Source organism: Coenobita brevimanus, chromosome 50, assembly GCF_032717465.1.
Source record: "Coenobita brevimanus isolate Jiangsu-jjx chromosome 50, ASM3271746v2, whole genome shotgun sequence".
NCBI lineage: Eukaryota > Metazoa > Arthropoda > Malacostraca > Decapoda > Coenobitidae > Coenobita > Coenobita brevimanus.
The window spans coordinates 7,415,094-7,430,093 of record NC_137003.1 but is presented as its reverse complement, the minus strand read 5'-3'; the positions used below and the strand labels follow the sequence as shown (position 1 = coordinate 7,430,093).

At 43.8% G+C, this 15,000-nt stretch overlaps 1 protein-coding gene across 1 annotated transcript in view; it reads right to left on the bottom strand.

Moving 5' to 3' along the window:
- Positions 1 to 15,000, bottom strand: part of LOC145399618 (netrin receptor UNC5C-like) — a 443,677-nt gene that overhangs the window by 166,916 nt on the left and 261,761 nt on the right. The window lies entirely within an intron of this gene.

The following is a 15,000-nucleotide window of genomic DNA, read 5'->3' as shown; positions in this document are numbered from 1 at the left end:
TAGAAACTGCTGGAAAAAGGGAGAAAACCGAAAAAAAGGGGCTTCCAAAAAGGGTCTCAGGGTCTGGAGGGTCTGGAAAAAAGGCGGGGTCTGGAATGGTCTGGAAAAAAACGGAGGGTCTGGAATGGTCTGGAAAAAAGGGGTCCGGAATGGTCTGGAAAAAAAGTCTGGAATTATCTAAAAAAAAAAAGAGGGGCTGGAAAGGTCTGGAAAAAAGGGGGGCTGGAAATGGTCTGGAATAAGAAGGCGGCTGGAATGGTCTGGAAAAAAGGGGTCTGGAATGGTCTGGAGAAAAGGGGGTGGACAGGAATGGTCTGGAAATTTCGAGGGCTTGGATGGTCTGGAAATTTCGAGGACTGGGATGGTCTGGAAAAAAGGGGGTCTGGAATGGTCTGGAAAAAAGGGGGTCTGGAATGGTCTGGGTTCTTGGCCATTGAGGGGATTATCAGCTAAGACCCTTGTAATAATTTCTGCCCTGTCTCTCTCTCTCTTTCTCTCTCTCTCCTTCTCTCTCTCTCTCTCTCCCTCTCTCTCTCTTCCTTTTTATATTTTGGAGGTAACTGTCCTTTCCCCTCTCTCTCTCTCTCTCTCTCTCTCTCTCTCCCTTGACATTCCTTTGAAATTCTCCTCCCTTTACACTTCCCCTTCCTCCCTCCCTCCCTCATAACTTCCTTCCCTCCCTCCCTAATTAACACCTTCCCTCCCTTCCTCCCTCCCCCCCTCCTTCCCTACTTCCTTCATACCTTTCTTCCTCCCTCCCTTCCTACTTGCTTCATACTTTCTTCCCTTCCCTTCCCTTCTCCTTCTCCCCCTCCTTCCCTTCATTTCTTCCTTCCTTCACATCTCCTTCTCTCCTTCGGCTCCCTCCTTCCTCACGTCCTGTACACTTTCTTCCTTCACCCCCTCTCTCTTTCTCTCTCTCTCCTCCGTGCCCTTCTTCTCCTTCTCCTTCACATCTTCCTTCCTTCCTCCTTCCCTCCTTCACACCTTCCTCCTTCCTTCTCTCCTCTGAAGATCTGAATACATGAATAATCCTTTAAGAAGAGGGAGGGAGGGAGGGAGGGGGAGGGAAGGAGGGAGGGAGAGAAGAAGCGAGGGAGAAGAGGATGAGAAGGAATATGGGAGGAAAGAGGAAAGGAGGGAACGAAGGAAGGAATGAAGCAAGAAAGGAAGGAAGGAAGGAAGGAAGTGGGAAAGTAGGAAGCGAAGGAAGAAGTCAGGGAGGACGGAAGGAAGGAGGAAGGTTCAACAGAAAGAGGGGGAGGAGAGAAGGAAGGAAGAAAAGGGAAGGATGGAAGAAAACAGGAAGGAAGGAAGGAGAGACGGATGGATAAAGGAAGGAGGGAAGGTGAGAAGGAAGAGTGAAGAGGAAGAAGGCGGGAGAGAAGGAAGATGGATGGGAAAGAGGATGGAAGGAGGAAGGACTGAGCGTGGAAAAAACGAAGAAAAGGAACTAGGGGGGAGAGAGAGAGAGAGAGAGAGTCGAGAAAGTTGGGTAATATAGCTAAGAATGCACTCTCCCTTCATCTCCCCCCCCCCTCTCTCTCTCTCTCTCTCTCTCTCTCTCATAATTTTCTCACACAACGCCCACTCCCTCATCTCTGTATTTTCTTATTAACTTTCATCCTTGTCTCTCCCTCTCCTTTTCCTTCCTCTCTCTCTCTCTCTCTCTCTCTCTCTCTCTCTCTCTCTCAACTGACATATGACAATTAAGGAACACTCATTTAGTCTTCCTCCTCCTCCTACCCCTCCACCTCCTCCTTCAGAATGCTCCTCCAGTCTCTCTCTCTCTCTCTCTCTCTCTCTCTCTCTCTCTCTCTCTCTCACATACACACACACACACACACCTGTGGTAGTGATAAGGCGGCAGTTGTAACATTGTGTGTGTGTGTGTGTGTGTGTGTGTGTGTGTGTGTGTGTGTGTGTGTGTGTGTGTGTGATGGAAAGGTTAAGGGTAAGCCAATGGGTCAAAGGTCAAGATAAAGGGGCGAGGTCAACTTAATTTTTTCTTACGATTTAAAACAAACTTGGTGGAAGGGATGAAGTCAAGAATCAAACGAAAATAATCAGCATAATAATCAGCTCAAAAGCAATATAAAAAATATAAAAAAATCTACAAATCAGAAATCAGTTATAATTCAGAAAAAACTAAAAAATCAGTAAAAATAAATGACAAATTATTTTTAAAATCAGTAAAAAAACGTCAGTAAAGGAATCAGGAAAAAAATAAATCAAAAAATCATTATAAATATCAATAAAAAAAGAAGTAAAAAATAAGTACGTTAAAATCTGTAAAAATTCAGTAGAAAAATCAGTAGAAAAATCAGTAGAAAAAAAAAATCAGTAAGAATCAGTAAAAAATCATTTAAAAATCAGTACAAAATTAATCAGTAAAAAATCAGTAAAATTAATTTAAAATCTGTAAATAAAATCAGTTAAAATTCAGTTTAAAAAATCAGTTAAAAATCAATAAAAAAATCAGTGAAAAAATCAGTAAAAAAATCAGTTAAAAATCAGTAAAAAAAATCAGTGAAAAAATCAGTAAAAAAAATCAGTTAAAAATCAGTTCAAAATCTGTAAAACAATCTATAAAAATCAGTAGAAAAAAAAACAGTAAATCCACAATAAAGAAATCAGTACAAAATCAGTTTAAAAATCAGTTAAAAATCAGTACAAAAATCAATTAAAAATAATCGAAAATAAGGCAAACTCCAGGTCACATGAGTTTGGAACGGTTAAGGGTCAGGCAAGGATGACTATATTCGACTAAAATAAATCGGTAGGGTCTGGTCATAGGGGAGAGGTAAATGGTCAGGTTTCTAGACTAGGGTTCGTATGGAAGCTCCCTAACACCTCTTCCTTACCGATTTATTTTTGGATACGGCTGGTGCAACACGGAAGAGGACGGCAAGGTGTAACAGGCAAAATAAATCGCTTAGGAAGAGGTGTTTGTAGGACGTGGGTGTTGTGCCCTATGAGTGCTTCTTCTCGTCTCTCTCTCTCTCTCTCTCTCTCTCTCTCTCTCTCTCTCTCTCTCTCAGCGCCTTTCTGACAGCAACATTTTTCTCCCAATTAACTAATGTCTCTCTCTCTCTCTCTCTCTCTCTCTCTCTCTCTAACAAGATCATTTTTGCCTCCTCTTACCTGAAGTTTGTGTGAGGGTGCTTCTCTCTCTCTCTCTCTCTCTACCTACCTACCTACCTACCTAACTACATACCAACCAACGCATCAATCTATTTATCTACCTATCGATCTATCACTCTCCCTACGTACTATCTATCTGCCTATCTATCTATCTATCTATCCATCTATCAATCTCACCCTACCTACAATCTACCATATCTATCTCTCCCTTCCTAGCTATCTATCTATTTACCTATCGCTCTATCTATCAATCTCTCCCTGCCTACTAACTACCTTCCTATCTATCTATCTATCTATCTATCCAACTATCGCTCTATCTATCAATCTCTCCCTACCTACTAACTACCTTCCTATCTATCTATATATCTATCGATCTATATCCTTCCTTATAAGTAAAAATAAAGAAAAAAAAAAAAAAGCCACTGATTTAAGGAACTGACAAGGATAGCACTTTACTAATTATTTTTATCACTATACAATTTTATTCAGCTTAAAGCGAAATAATACACCCGACTCTGGACACGAATTACGTAGCCCGTTCACGAATGTCTTTACTTACGACAGAGAGGCAGAATACTCGTCCCCCACCAAAACTTTCCTTGTCACCACTTTGGCCCTCATACCCACCGTCCTTACCGTTTACATACTACGGCTCTCACCACACATCATCACACGTCACCATTTTGGCACCAAGACCCACCGTATATTTTCTGGTTCCTTAACATATGATCATTTGTAACTTAGGGAAATACTGAACAGGTTAAAAAGGTGAAACAATATGAAACAAAGATGCATTCTCAGTAGATTTCGTTCATAGTTACTTTTGAAAAATTGTGGTGTGTGTGTGTGTGTGTGTGTGTGTGTGTGTGTGTGTGTGTGTGTGTGTGTGTGTGTGTGTGTGTGTGTGTTCTACTAGTTCTATTAGGTATTCAAAGTAAGTCTCTCTCTCTCTCTCTCTCTCTCTCTCTCTCTCTCTCTCTCTCTCTCTCTCTCATCCTTGATTCCTACCCCTATTTCCCTCCCCTCTTAACTTCCTCTTCACATCTTGGAGCCCTCTTCTCTTTCTCTCTCTCTCTCTCTCTCAAGCTGCGGGAAAAAGACCCACTATTTATGACTCTTTAAATAAGGGATACAAGAGAGAGAGAGAGAGAGAGAGAGAGAGAGAGAGAGAGAGATGAGACCATTATACACGATTCAAACAGTTGCTATACAAATTACGACTCAATTGTGGTAGTTGTGGTAGTTGTGGTGGATGTGGTGAGGAGGGGGCCATTTGAGGTAATTGTGGTAGTTGTGGTACTAATCTACTGTCATATACTAGGCAATTTTGGTAGTGGTGGTTGTTGTGGTTGTGGTGGCAGTTGTCGCAGTGGTGGTAGTGGTGTGGTGGTGGTGGTAGTTGTGGTAGTGGCATGGTGGTGTCAGTTTTTGGTAGTGGTGAAAGTTGTGGTGAGTGTTGTATTATGTAGTGGTGGTAGCTGTGGTAGTAGTGGTGGTGGTGTTGGCTCTGGTATGGTTGTGGTAGTGATGGTAGTACTGGTAGCGATGGTAAATGTGGTTACTGTGGTGGTGGTTGAAGTAGTGGTAGTGGTAGTTTTGATGATGGAAGTGGTGGTTGTTGTGGTGGTAGGAGTGGTTGTTGTTGTTGTTGTTGTTGTTGTTGTTGTTGTTGTGGTGGTGGTGGTGGTGGTGGTGGTACAGGTAGTTGTGGTGTACTGGTGATAGGAGAGGTAGCTGTTGTGGTGGTAGTGTTGGTAGTATTGGTGATGGTGGTAGTTGTGGTAATGTTGGTGGTAACGACTATACAGTTCCACCACAATCATACAGTAACCCTATAATCTTCACCACAACTACCACAATCACCCACCACAACTACCACAATCACCCACCACATCTACCACAATCACTCACCACAACTACCACAATCATCTACCACAACTACCACAATCACTCACCGCAACTACCACAATCACCCACCACAACTACCACAATCATCCACCACAACTACCACAATCATCCACCACAACTACCACAATCACCCACCGCAACTACCACAATCACCCATCGCAACTACCACAATCACCCACCGCAACTACCACAATCACCCACCGCAACTACCACAATCACCCACCACAACTATACTCAGGTCACAAAACTAGGCAGGACAATCTCGTGGTCCTAGGAGGCTCCCAGCACCTAACTACGGTGGATAAATTATAGTATTCTCTCTCTCTCTCTCTCTCTCTCTCTCTTTTGCTATCTCTCGCAGTAAAGGGGTTGAGGAAATACTGACCAAAATTCTCCACATCGAAAAGTACCTAATTGTAATAATAATAATAATTAATAATAATAATAATAATTAATAATAATAATAATAATAATAATAATTTTAGAAATAGTAATAATATAACATTAATAGTAGTAGTAGTAGTAGTAGTAGTAATAATAATAATAATAATAATAACAGAATTTAACGGTAAATGGATATTCGTTTCACTCCCTTTCCTTCACAAACATTCTTTGCTCAGTTTCCCTTCGTCTCAACGTTGCATCACTCTCTCTTTAACTTCACTGATAAACTAGACTGCTTTACGTCGCACCCTTTTAGCTACTACGCCTGGGGATATTATTATTATCATTATTATTATTATTATTATTATTATTATTATTATTATTGCTACTACTACTACTACTGTTATTATTATTATTATAATAATTATTATTATTATTTATTTCTTATATTCCAGAATTGTTAGGCTTACATATATCCTTAATTAGCTTCTTCAATACGAGGCATTAAGTTGAATAAAATGGCCTGGAGTAGAGAGAGAGAGAGAGAGAGAGAGAGAGTCACCAGTAACACATCTACCAACACAATCTTCCACAACTCACTTTAGCAACACCATCTAACTCCCCAATCCACCTACACATACTCAACTCCCTCTCCACCCCTCAGCTACAAGAATTAAATCAGTGTTCTCAAAATCTTTCCCTTACATACTGAGTAAATTCTAAGACAATACTCCTCCATCTTGAAATGGGTCTAGGTTTGGTCTGGCTCTTGTTTGGTCTTCTTTTGTGGTGCGGAAGATGGAGAGAGAGAGAGAGAGAGAGAGAGAGAGAGAGAGAGAGAGAGAGAGAGAGAGAAAACTGTATTGGTCATGTTAAGGTTCTGTCATCACTCTTGCCACAACCACACACTGCCACTGCTACCACAACTTTCCACACAACCACTATAGCTACCAACATTACTACCACCACCACCACCCACCACCACAACCACCACCACCATCATCCATCACAACCACCACCACCACCACCACCACCACCACCACCACCCATCACAACCACCACCACCACAACCACCACCACCGCCACCATCCATCACAACCACCACCACCACCACCACCCACCACAACCACAACAATCACCATCATTCACCACCACCACCACAACCACCATCCACCACCACAACCCTACCACAACCATCCGGGCAGTGTGGCAGTCAAGAGCCTACCACATTAAAAACCCCGCCATTTTGAAGGGATTAAAAGCTGAGTACAAAGGCCTTAGAAATGTGCCTCTCTCTCTCTCTCTCTCTCTCTCTCTCTATCCACTCATACTCTACCTTTTGCCTCAGATTTTTCTACTACGTCTCTCTCTCTCTCTCTCTCTCTCTCTCTCTCGCTCTCTCTCTCTCTCTCCTGGCATTCTGAAACACTGCTTTGTATTCAAGTGGAGGGATAGAGTTGGTATGTGACTTTACCTCCTCTCTCTCTCTCTCTCTCTCTCCCCTCCGTCCCTTTTTCCCCCTCCCCCTCTCCCTTCCCCTCTTTTCTTCCTCCTTCTTTCCTCTTCCCTCCAAGTGAACATAGTTAAGCCATTTCCTCTTCTCTCTCTCTCCCTCCTCCCCCTCCTCCTCCTCCTCCTCCTCCTCCTCCTCTCCAAACACTTTCCTACTCTTCTTTCACTCGCTTCCCTTCCATTTGTCCCTTTGTGAGCTGCGAGAGAGAGAGAGAGAGAGAGAGAGAGAGAGAGAGAGAGAGAGAGAGAGAGAGAGAGAGAGAGTCTATGATGCACCTGAAGACGCTCATTAACACCTAAGTATGAGAGAGAGAGAGAGAGAGAGAGAGTCTAAGATGCACCTGGGCGCCTCAATACACCTGAAGACGCTCATTAACACCTAACTATGCTCTTCGCTCAGGTAAAATGCTCTTATAACGCCCAAGGTCCACTACACAAGAGCACATCGTTTCATTTTATGCCCCTCTCACGCTTCAAGTATGCCCTGATATGCTCCTACGAGATGGGAGTATGCTTGTTATACTTACCTCCAAGAATGTAGACAGTAAATATGACGGCAAATATAACACAAATATAATACAGTCAAATGGACCTTGAAAAATGCTGCTGTATGCTTTTCCATGCCCTCATATGCTCCCCTATGCCCTTATATGATGTAGTATGCTCCAATATACTAAAATATGATCTTCCAGTATATCATAGTATGCTCCCACAGGCTCTATCGTAAGCCTTCCAATACTCCGGAACATTTTTATTTCTTTTTCTCAAGGAAGAAGGAACCAAAGGCCAGGCGCCCGCAAGATTATTCCAAGAAAAAACAAAAACAAGATAACAGTCAAATTCAAGATCCGTTCATTTCGAGATGCCTGGACACATTGCGTTTGAAAGCCTGGAGGTCATAGGCAATAGGAAATACAGAGGGAGACAGTTCCAGAGTTGACCTGTTGCATTCATGAAGGACTGGGAGTAACAGACAGAGGGAGACAGTCCCAGAGTTGACCTGTTGCATACATGAAGGACTGGGAGTAGAGGTTAGCTCTTGCATTAGTGAGCTGGACAGGAATGGGATGAGTTTGTTGTTGGACGGGTGCTACGTGCCCGCCTTAGTGGTGGAGGGGGTGCAAACAGACAGTTCAGAGGAGCAGTGAAGCAGACAGTTTAGTGAAGCAGACAGTTCAGAGGAGCAGTGAAGCAGACAGTTTAGTGAAGCAGACAGTTCAGAGAAGCAGTGAAGCAGACAGTTCAGAGAAGCAGTGAAGCAGACAGTTCAGTGAAGCAGACAGTTCAGAGGAGCAGTGAAGCACACAGTTCAGTGAAGCAGACAGTTCAGAGGAGCAGACAGTTCAGTGAAGCAGACAGTTCAGTGAAGCAGACAGTTCAGTGAAGCAGACAGTTCAGAGGAGCAGTGAGGCAGGCAGTTCAGTGAAGCAGTGAAGCAGACAGTTCAGAGGAGCAGTGAAGCAGACAGTTCAGAGGAGCAGTGAAACAGACAGTTCAGAGGAGCAGTGAAGCAGACAGTTCAGTGAAGCAGTGAAGCAGACAGTTCAGAGAAGCAGTGAAGCAGACAGTTCAGTGAAGCAGTGAAGCAGACAGTTCAGTGAAGCAGTGAAGCAGACAGTTCAGAGAAGCAGTGAAGCAGACAGTTCAGTGAAGCAGTGAAGCAGACAGTTCAGTGAAGCAGTGAAGCAGACAGTTCAGTGAAGCAGTGAAGCAGACAGTTCAGTGAAGCAGACAGTTCAGTGAAGCAGACAGTTCAGAGGAGCAGTGAAGCAGGCAGTTCAGAGGAGCAGTGAAGCAGACAGTTCAAAGGAGCAGTGAAACAGACAGTTCAGAGGAGCAGTGAAGCAGACAGTTCAGTGAAGCAGTGAAGCAGACAGTTCAGAGGAGCAGTGAAGCAGACAGTTCAGAGAAGCAGTGAAGCAGACAGTTCAGTGAAGCAGTGAAGCAGACAGTTCAGTGAAGCAGTGAAGCAGACAGTTCAGTGAAGCAGTGAAGCAGACAGTTCAGTGAAGCAGTGAAGCAGACAGTTCAGAGGAGCAGTGAAGCAGGCAGTTCAAAGGAGCAGTGAAGCAGGCAGTTCAGTGAAGCAGTGAAGCAGGCAGTTCAGAGGAGCAGTGAAGCAGACAGTTCAGAGGAGCAGTGAAGCAAACAGTTCAGAGGAGCAGTGAAGCAGACAGTTCAGAGGAGCAGTGAAGCAGACAGTTCAAAGGAGCAGTGAAACAGACAGTTCAGTGAAGCAGTGAAGCAGACAGTTCAGAGGAGCAGTGAAGCAGACAGTTCAGAGGAGCAGTGAAGCAGACAGTTCAGTGAAGCAGTGAAGCAGACAGTTCAGAGGAGCAGTGATGCAGACAGTTCAGAGGAGCAGTTAAGCAGACAGTTCAGAGAAGCAATGACCCATTGAAGTAGCGATAGAAAAGAGATAAAGATGCAACAGTGCGGCGAAGAGACAGTGGTTGAAGGGAGCCAGTAAGAAGAGGGAGACAGTTCCAGAGTTGACCTGTTGCCGTAGTGGTGAAGGGGTGCAAGCAAACAGTTCAGAAAAGCACTGATATATAGAAGTGTCCTAAAACGCCAATCCTTTTCACAAAATGCCCATATCCACCTACTCATGACCCAAAATACACTAAAATTATAAACCCACAATTTCCTAAAATGCCCTGAAATGTTTCAAAATGCCTCCATAGGTCCTAAAATGCCCAAAAATGTTCTAAAATGTTTCAAAATGCCTCCATAGGTCCTAAAATGCCCCAAAATGTTATAACATGCCCCATATGTCTTCAAATGCTCCAAATGCTAGAAAATGCCCAAAATTTACCTAAAATACCCCAAAATGCACACAAATGTCCAAAACGCCCCAAAATTGCCTTTAAATATCCAAAAAAAATCCTAAATTATTTCCAAATGCCCTAAAATATCCCTAAGTGCCCTAATATGCCCCCTAATGTTCTATATCTCTAAATGCCCTAAAATGCCCCTAAAGTCCTAAAATATCTCTAAATGTTCTAAATTGCCCTCAAATGCCCCCTAATGTCCTATAATATCCCTAAATACCCTATAATACTCCCTAAATGTCTTAAAATCACTAAATGCCCTAAAATGCCCCTAATGTCCTGAAATATCCTTAAATGCCTTAAAATGTCCTAAAAATATCCCTAAATGCCCTAAAAGGCCCCTTAATGTCCTAAAATATCCCTAGATGCCCTAAAATATCCCTAAATGCTCTAAAATATCTCAATATGCCCTAAAATATCCCTAAATGCTCTAAAATATCTCAATATGCCCTAAAATGTCCCCTAATGTCCTAAAATAAGCCTATATGCCCTAAATTACCCCAAAATGTCCCTAATGTCCTAAAATATCCCTAAATGCCCCTAATGTCCTAAAATAAGCCTATATGCCCTAAATTACCCCAAAATGTCCCTAATGTCCTAAAATATCCCTAAATGCCCCTAATGTCCTAAAATATCCCTAATTGCCCTAAAATGCCCCTAAAGTCCCAAAATAAGCCCAAATGCCGTGTCCTACAATATCCCAGTGCCCTAAAATGTCCTAGAATATCCTTAAATGTCCTAAAATATCCCTAAATGCCCTAAGTTCCCTAAAATGTCCTAAAATATCCCCAAATGCCCTAAAATATCCCTAAATGCCCTTAAATGTCCTAAAATATCCCTAAATACCCTAAAATGCCGCCTTCTGGAGCAGCTCGTGTCCGGAGACCCTTAATCGATTTAAAAACTTTGACAGACAAGAGATGGGGGGGGAGGGAGAGAGAGAGAGAGAGAGAGGGGATGAAAATGGAAGGAAGGAGGGAGAAAGAGATGTAAGAAAATTAATAATAATAATAATAATAATAATAATGTGATGATAATGATGATGAAAAAGAAGAAATAGTAGTAGTCGTAGTCGCAGTAGTAGTAGTAGTCGCAGTAGTAGTAGTAAAAATAATAAAAATATAAAAATAATAATAAAAATAATAATAATAATAATAATAATAATAATAATAATAATAATAATAATAATTTTCTTCCGTCAAAAACTGCATTGGCTCTCTATGGAAAAGAGAAAAGGTAAAGAGAAGAGAGAAAGAGAGGGAGGAAAAAGAGAGGAGAGGAGGAAAGAAATAAAAGAAGGAAGGAAAGAAGGAATATGAGACGAGGGGAAGGAGAGAGAGCTTGAGGGAAGGAAGGAAAAATCGGAGGAAAAATGAAGGAAACATGAGAGAGAGAGAGAGAGAGAGAGAGAGAGAGAGAGAGAGAGAGTGATATAGGGGAGATGCAAAGGAGGGGGAGGGAAAAAGGGAGGGAGGGAGGGAGGGAGAGAGACATACTTTATATATTAAGTTACCTAAGTATGTGATGAGGGAGAGGGAGGGAGGGACAGACGGAGGGAGGGAGAGAGGAGAGGAAGAAATAAATAAGACGCAGAAGGAGGGAGGGAGGAAGAGAGGGAGGGAGGAAGGGAGGGAAGGAGAAAAAGGAAAAATGAGTACGGGAGGGAAAGATATGGAGAGATGGAGGGGGGAGGGAGGGAGGGAGGGAGAGAGAGAGAGAGAGAGAGAGAGAGAGAGAGAGAGAGAGAGAGAGGGAAGGGGTTGATAGAAAGAGGGGGAAAGGGAGTGAGAAAAAGGGGAGAGAGGGAGGGAGAGAGGGGAAGGAATGGAGGGAGGACTGTATGGGCAGCGTAGGAGGAATGGAAGGGAAGCATGGGAGGGAGGAAGGGGAGCGTGGGAGGGAGGAGAGAGGAATATATAAGACAGAGGAAAAGGGAGGAAAGGAGGGAGGGAGATGAATAAGTAAGGGAGAAGGAAGGGAGGGGGAAATGGAAAGATGGGGGGGAGGGAGAGAGAAAGGGAGGGAAATACACGAGAGAGAGAGAGAGAGAGAGAGAGAGAGAGAGAGAGAGAGAGAGATCAAGGACATTAAAGGAAGGAGGGGAGGAGGAAATGGAGGGGAAGAGGGGAGGAAGAAGGGAAGGAGATTGACAGGGGAGGGAGGGAGGCAGGGAGGGGGGGAAGGTGATAATATAAACTGCTCAGAAGAAATGAAGAAGAAGAGGGAGAAAGAAGGGGGAGAGAGGGGGGAGAAGGGAGAGAAAGAGAGGGAGGAGGGAGAGAGAGAGAAGGAAGATGGAGGGTGAAGGAAGACAAAGGGTGGAGAGGGGAGAAGGAGAATGGATATAAGAGAGAGGGAGAAATAGAGGGAAGGAAATGGTGGTGAATGGAAGAATGAAGGAGGAAGGAAAGACAGAAGGAAGGAAGGAAGGAAAGGAAGGAAGGAAGGAGGGAAGGAAATGAAAGAAGAGTGGAATAATACAAGGAAGGAATGAAGAAAGAATGAAGGAGGGAAAGAATGAATGAAAGAATGAAGGCAGAAGGGAAAGAAGGACGGCAGGACGGAAAGAAGGAAGAAAAGAATGAAGGCAGGAGGGAAAGAAGGAAGAAAAGAATGAAGGCAGGAGGGAAAGAAGGAAGAAAAGAATGAAGGCAGGAGGGAAAGAAGGAAGGAAAGAATGAAGGCAGGAGGGAAAGAAGGAAGAAAAGAATGAAGGCAGGAGGGAAAGAAGGAAGGAAAGAATGAAGGCAGGTGGGAAAGAAGGAAGGAAAGAATGAAGGCAGGAGGGAAAGAAGGAAGGAGAGAATATATGATGGAATAAATGAAGGAATTAAGGAGGAGGAGGAGGAGGTGGAGGAGGAGGAGGAGGAGGTGAATAAAAGAGGGGAGAAAGAATTATGAGAGAGAGAGAGAGAGAGAGAGAGAGAGAGAGAGAGAGAGAGAGAGAGAAGGCCTTAAGAGGAAAGAATTTGGCACGAGTAAGAATTTCCCCTCTGATACAACCCCCCCCCCTCTCTCTCTCTCTCTCTCTCTCGTTGTTAGAGATAGTGCACCGAGGTGGAAGCAATAACACATCACAGCGCCTTCTCTCTCACTCACTCACTCATTCTCTCTCTCTCTCTACCAGTCTCCAGTTTTGCTCCTTTGAACACATCTTACATATCCCTCTCTCACTCACTCACAAATTTACATTGGCTCTCTCTCTCTCTCTCTCTCTCTCTCTCCCCACTTATTCACTCAGTCTATATCATCTTAAATCGCTTTCTTTACCTCCTCCTCTCTCCATCATCCCCCTCTCTCCTTCTCTTTATCTATCTATCTATCTAACGCTGAAACTTTCACCATCAGTATCATTTTATACAGTCATGCTCTCTCTCTCTCTCTCTCATATTACACTTATCCAATTCGTCCATATCATTTTAAATCATCTCTCTCTCTCTCTCTCTCTCTCTCTCTCTCTCTCTCTCTCTCTCTCTCTCTCTCACGTCCTGCCCCTCCATCTCCTTACTGGCAAACGATCTCCCCCATGAATATAAAGTTAGTTTCGGAGCTACATGCAAACTACCTCTCACTCACACTAACCATCCCTCACCCTGACTCATACTGACTCATTATGACTCAGGCTCGGACTCACTGGCTTCCCTGACTCATCTTGACTCTGACTCATAGACAATTTTTAACCCCCTGTTTTGACTCACGTTCAGTTCATGTTTTGACTCAGTGACTCAACTCTGACTGACCCTGGTCCAATCTAACTCACACTGATTCAACCATACTTTAAAATGACTTTCTCTGAGTCACCTTAAATCACCCTAAATCAGTGTGACTCACCGTGACTCAATCTGACTCACTGATTTACCCCAACACCGACTCAACCTAACCCACCCTGATTAAATTCGACTCTGATTCAAATTTTCGCTGACTCACCTTCACTCAAATTTTCCCGACTCACCTTGACTCAAATTTTCCCTGACTCACCTTGACTCAAATTTTCCCTGACTCACCTTGACTCAAATTTTCCCTGACTCACCTTGACTCAAATTTTCCGACTCACCCTGACTCAAATTTTCCCTGACACCCTGACTAATTTTCCCTCTGACTCACCGACTCAAATTTTCGCTGACTCACCCTGACTCAAATTTTCCATGACACCTTGACTCAAACTTTTTCTGACTCACCCTGACTTAAATTTTTCCTGACTGACTCAAATTTTCCCTCTGACACCCAGACTCAAACTTTTTCTGACTCAACCTGACTCAAATTTTCGTTGACTCACCGTGACTCAAATTTTCCCTCTGACTCACCGCGACTCAGCCTCCTGGTTCAGTACTTACCTGCAAGAGAGAAAACACTGAATAAGTCAAATGAATAAAGGAGGATATGGTTTTGCTTAATATCAATCAATTTACCTGAGAAATGAGGAAGGTGAGTTTTGGAGAGAAATTATGGACTCTCTCTCTCTCTCTCTCTCTCTCTGTACCTTGCCTCAACCCTGTCTTTTCCTCCCCACCTCTCTTCCTCCCAATCCATCTCCTTTTACCTGCCAACTTACCTCTTCCCTTCATCCTCCTCCTCCTATCCCCCTCCAGCCCCTCCTCTTCTTTTCCTTTTCTCTCATTTTCTCTCCTTCTTGCCCCTGCCTCCCCCTTCACTGCCTCCCTCTGCCTAACTCTTTTCTTCTCTCCTTGCCTCACCTCATCCCTTTCTTCCTCTGCCTCACCCTTTTCCTCTCTCCCTGCCTTCCTCTGCTTTACTCTTTCCCTGCCTTCCTTTGCCTCTCCCTGCCTCACCCCTTCCCTTCCTTCCCCTGCCTCACACTCTTCCTCTCTCCCTTCCTCACCTCATTCCTGCCTTCCACTGCCTCACCCTTTTCCTCTCTCCCTGCCATAATCCCTTCTCCGCCTCACCCTTTACCTCTCTCCCTTCCTTCCTCTGCCTCCCCCCTGCCTGCCTCTGCCTCCCCCTGCCTGCCTCCGTGCCCCAGTAAGGTAATCTGCCTCAGCTCAAATATAATCCAGGTTCAAGACTCCCCAATATCAAATTACATTCGTCCTCGCTCACTCACTCACTCGCTCACTATCTTATTTTCTCTCTCTCTCTCTCTCTCTCTCTCTCTCCTTTTCTTCTGTGTATTTTCGTTGTAATGAATGGTTTGTTTCTCTCTCTCTCTCTCTCTCTCTCTCTCACACACACACACACACACACACACACACACACACAC